This window comes from Dromiciops gliroides, chromosome 1, assembly GCF_019393635.1.
Source record: "Dromiciops gliroides isolate mDroGli1 chromosome 1, mDroGli1.pri, whole genome shotgun sequence".
Lineage (NCBI taxonomy): Eukaryota > Metazoa > Chordata > Mammalia > Microbiotheria > Microbiotheriidae > Dromiciops > Dromiciops gliroides.
The window spans coordinates 662,149,302-662,154,706 of record NC_057861.1 but is presented as its reverse complement, the minus strand read 5'-3'; the positions used below and the strand labels follow the sequence as shown (position 1 = coordinate 662,154,706).

General features: G+C 37.4%; 1 pseudogene; it reads right to left on the bottom strand.

Moving 5' to 3' along the window:
* Window positions 1–1,948: 1,948 nt before the first annotated feature.
* Window positions 1,949–2,493, bottom strand: LOC122735297 (annotated as a pseudogene).
* Window positions 2,494–5,405: the final 2,912 nt, after the last annotated feature.

Below are 5,405 nucleotides of genomic sequence, written 5' to 3'. Positions count from 1 at the left end.
TGATCTGTAAGTCTTCCTATAATCTTCTGAGTACTTTATATTAATTACTTTTAAGGGTACTGTAATAATCTGTAATACCCTTAGAGCGTATTTTTAAAAGCTATTCCCATTGATGGACACCCATTTTATTTTTAATATTTTGCTACTAGAAAACAAAATGAAAAGGGTTCTATAAATATTTTAGTGTGAATGAAATAATTTTTGTTTCTTAGGTTTTTTTGTCTTCTATTTCCTTTTGGTATGAGTTCTACACTGACATGTCTGGGTCAAATAATATTGGCATATGAATCATGTTTTATACATAATTTAAAATTCTTTTCTAGAATAGTTGGACCATTTCAGAGTTTGACCCACAGGGTATTTTATTTTTCTTTCAGAACATCCAATATATGATGCATTTTCAATGGTAAGATTCTGGGAGACACACCCCTTGAGAAGTCACCGGAATGATGCTATCAAAAGAACTTTAGGAAAAGCTTAGAGCTGATATCCTGAGCCAGGAAATATACTGGCATTAAATGTACTTATGCTGTATGGTTCATATCTTCTTTGCTAATGAGCTTGGAATTAATAGCATTTCTCCCTCCCTTCACCAGCTTTCCTCTTACTCCATTGAAACAGTCACCATGATGATGTTCCCTGGCAATATTCCTCTTTCCTAATAAATCTCTTTTTATTTTACAAGACTTATGATGAGCCTCCAATTCTTTGAGTGAGCTAGTCCCCCTGATCCAAGTTGCAAGTCCTTCTAAACATTTTGGTGCTGCAACCACAGGAAAAGTTGTCAGACAGGAACAAAGGGGGGTTGCTCATTGGTTCTTGGATTCCCTGGGTGGGATATGCACTGTGGTTTTTCTCCTTTGTCAAGAACCTCAATCATGTTGGGCTGGCCACCAACGTCTGAGGTCAGAATAGTCAGGCTACTTCAGGATTCTCATTTCTCTACAGTTGGGAGATGTCCTCACTTAGAGAAACGTTCCTTAGATTTTTGTCTATACCCACTTGGACACAAGTGCTGTCTTCTTTCTCATTGTGGTCTAGCACAACCCACTATGAGGGACCAAGGAAAGAGCATTCTGTGTGACCCCATCTGCACAACTTGGGTGTATCCTTAAAAAATTGGGGGAAATGAGCTTAGGTGAAAATAAACAAATGATTTTCTATTGTAACACTAAATGGCCATTATTTGCAGGAGAAAGAAGAATTAAGGCAGACATGCCTCCTGATCAGCCCCTACCACACCCAGAGTGGGCTAGACAGGAAGAAGTAACATCTCACAGTTGCTGGTTTCTTTGTGTGTCTTATGTGTGTCTTAAATGCATTTATGTGACTGTCCAACATTGTAATTGTATCTACTGTCTATGATGGACATTTTTGGCAGTTACTCATGAAGCTGATTCTAAACCCCTGTTGCCTTCCTGAGCTGTGGCCAAGCTCCAAAAGTGGGGAAAGGGAAGAAATCTTTACATGGTGAACTATTAAGAGTTTGAATTTGGGATTGGAATATAAATTCTCAGCTAGGCATTCATAACCTTAGATGAACATTGTAAAAGCTTTTTGTTTGTTTGCTTGTTTTGTTTTGCAGTGCAATGAGGGTTAAGTGACTTGCCCAGAGACACACAGCTAATAAGTATCAAGTGTCTGAGGCTGGATTTGAATTCAGGTACTCAGGTGCTTTATTCACTGTGCTGCCTGGTGACCCAAAAGCTGTTTTGTTGTTGTTGTTGTTATTTGTTTGTTTGTTTTTTAAGTAATTAATGTTGGCAAAGAATTTCTCTCTTTTTTTTTTCCATCAATACCAAGTCACTTTATTGGAATGTAAATGGTGGTAATTGTTTTTGGTACAGATTAGGAAAAGGTCAGATAACCAGAATATGCATGCACTGAAAGACAGGATGAGTGGTGCCCACTGTTCCCAGGTGTGGGGGAAGCCAGGTGTGGTTTAGCTCTAGTTTTCACTGTCGCCAAGGGTGTACTTGTCAAAAAGATATTCCACCTTGCCAGAATCAGGGCCGCTATTTTGTGCAGGTTGGTTATGTGAACACCCAGTTGTTTGATGGACTTGACCTGTTCCTTCAGGCAGTGGGTTTCAATGAAATCACATAAATGGGGATTGTTTTTGTCAGTTGCCAGCTTGTGAAGTTCCAGTAATGATTGATTGACTTTTCTTTCCAACTACAGAGCACAGTCCATTATGCTCAGTCTGGTCTCCTAGTCATCACAATCTGGTTTCTTGATGTCTTGCAGGAAGATGTGGTCACTGCATTCGTTCTGCAGTTTCATCAGCTTCTCAGCATGCTCCCACTCCTCATGGGACTGGTGTAGGAAATACTTGGCAAACTTCTTCAGGGTCATGTCATCTCAGTAGAAGTAGTAAGACATAGACAGGTACATATAGGAGGCATAGAGCTCCAGGTTGATCTGCCAGGTGATGGCAGCCTCAGAGTCCCAGTGGTAGTTCTACCACAACTGAGAGGGAGACAAGGTCATCATGGCAGTGGAGATGGTGGAGGTGGCTTAGATGAGGAGGTGGAGGGAGGAGGTAGATTCGGTTGAGGCTGGGATGGTGGTGGCTACAGCCAGGGGCAGCTGAGTCAGACAGCTGCTGTTTGAAGGCAAAGAAGCTTGGATTACATGAAAGAATCAACTACACAGAAAAATTGAGCATTATCTTTCAGGGGAATATAAAATTGATGGGTGAAAAAATGAGTATACTGGGAGAAGAGGAAAGGGAAAGTGGAATGGGCTTAATTACATCATATGAAGAGACACAAATAAGACCTATTATAATAGAGGGAATGAAGGGATGGGTGAGCATTGTTTCAAATATACTCTTATCAGATTTGGTTCAAAAAGAATAACATACACATTCATTTGGATAAAGAAATTTAGCTTACTGTTTAGGGAAGTAAAAGGGTAAGGAGAAATGGGGGGCACTGACAGAAGGGAGGGAATAAGCAGGGGAGGAAAGGGGAGAGAAAAGGGAGGGGGTCTGATAAAAGGAAGGGCAGATTGAGGGAAGGAGTTGCCAGAAGCAAAACACTAGTGGGGAGGAATAGGGTGAAAGAAGAAAAAAAAGAATAAAAACAAAGGGGAAAAATAGGATGGAGGGAAATAGTTAGTATTTATAACTGTGAATGTGAATGGGATTAACTCTCCAGTAAAATGGAAGCAAAGAGAAGAGTGTATTAAAAAGCAGAAACCTACAATATGTTGTTTACAAGAAACACATTGGAAGCAGAGAGATACACACAGAGTAAAGGTAAAAGGTTGGAGCAGAATATATTTTGCTCCAAATGAAGTCAAAACACAAGGGTAGCAATCTTTATCTCAGACAAAGCAAAAGCAAAAGAGACCTAATTAAAAGAGATAAGGAAGGAAAATGCATCTTGCTAAAAGTTACCAGAGACAGGGGCAGCTAGGTGGGGCAGTGGATAGAGCACCAGCCCGGGCTTCAGGAGGACCTCAGTCCAAATCCGGCTTCAGACACTTGACACTTACTAGCTGTGTGACCCTGGGCAAGTCACTTAACCCTCATTGTCCTGTATCCCCCCCCACCCCCACAAAAACATTTATTATATATTAGGACATGAATACCTCACAATCAAATTTAGAAAGGCAGAAATAGTAAATGCATCCTTTTCAAATCATTATGCAATAAAAATTGCATGTCCTAAAGAGCCATGGAAAGATAGACTGAATAATAATTAGAAACTAAATAATCTCCTCCTAAAGAAAGACTGGGTCAAACAACAAATCATAGAAATAATCAATAACTTCATCAAAGAAAATGACAACAATGAGACAATATACCAAAACTTATGGGATGCAGCCAAGGCAGTTCTTGGGGAAAATTTTATATCTCTAAAAGTTTACATGAATAAAATAGAAGAAGCATGCACCTAAAAAAGCTAGAAAAAGAACAAATTACAATTCCCCAATTAAATACTAAGTTAGAAATACCAAAAATCAAAGGAGACATTATTAAAATTGAAAGAAAATTATAGAATTAATAAATAAAACTTAGAGCTGGTTTCTGAAAAAAATCAATGAAATAGGGAAACCTTTGGTTAATTTGATTAGAAATTAAAAGACAACCTAATTACTAGTATCAAAAATGACTGAGGTGAATTCACCACCAATGAAGTGGTAATTAAAGTAATAATTAGGAGCTATTTTGCTCAAAGATATGCCAATAAATTTGTCAATCTAAATGAAATGGATAAAAATGTACAAAAATATAAACTGCCCAGATTAACAGAAGAGGAAATAAAATCTTTAAATAAGTACATTTTTGCAAAGAAATTGAACAATCCATCAATGTACTACCTAAGAAAAAAATATCACCAGGGCCAGATGGGTTTACAAGTGAATTCTACCAAATATTTAAAGAACAATTAATTGCAATATTATACAAATTATTTGGAAAAAGAGGTGAAGGAGTTCTACCAAATTCCTTTTGTGACACAAGTATGGTGTTGATACCTAAACAAGGCAGAGCCAAAACAGAAAAATAAAATTGTAGAACAATTTACCTAATGAATATTGATGAAAAAATCTTAAACAAAATATTAGCAAAGAGATTACAGCAGTTCATTACTAGGATAATACATTATGACCAGTTGGGATTTATACTAGGAATGTAGGACTGGTTCAACATTGGGAAAACTTTCTTTTTTTTTTAAATTAAATTATTATTATTATTTTTTTTTTTTGCAGGGCAATGAGTGTTAAGTGACTTGCCCAGGGTCACACAGCTAGTAAGTGTCAAGTGTCTGAGGCCGAATTTGAACTCAGCTACTCCCGAATCCAAGGCCAGTGCTTTATCCACTGCACCACCTAGCTGCCCCCCATTAGGAGAACTTTCAACATAAACAACCACATCAATAACAAAACTAACCAATATCATATAATTATCTCAAAAAGTACAGAAAAGGCTTTTGATGAAATACAGCACTCTTGCTATTAAAAACACTAGAGAGCATAGGAATAAAGTAGGTTTCCTTATAATAATAAGCAGTGTCTACCTAAAACCATCAGCAAGCATTATATGTAATGGAGATAACTTAGAGGCCTTCCCAATAAGATCAGGGGTGAAATAGGGATGTTCATTATGACCCCCTCTTATTCAATATTGTACCAGAAATGTTAGCCTTAGCAATAAGAGAAGGAAAAGGAATTTTTAAAATTAGAATAGGCATGGAGGAAACAAAACTATTGCTCTTTGCAGATGATATTATGGCATACTTAGAGATTCCTAGAGAATCAAGTTAAAAAAAAATTACTTGAAACAATTAGCAACCTTCACAAAATTTCAGGATATAAAATAGACCCACATAAATCATCAGCATTTCTGTACATGACTAACAACACTTAGCAGCAAGAGAAAGAAAGAGAAATTCCAT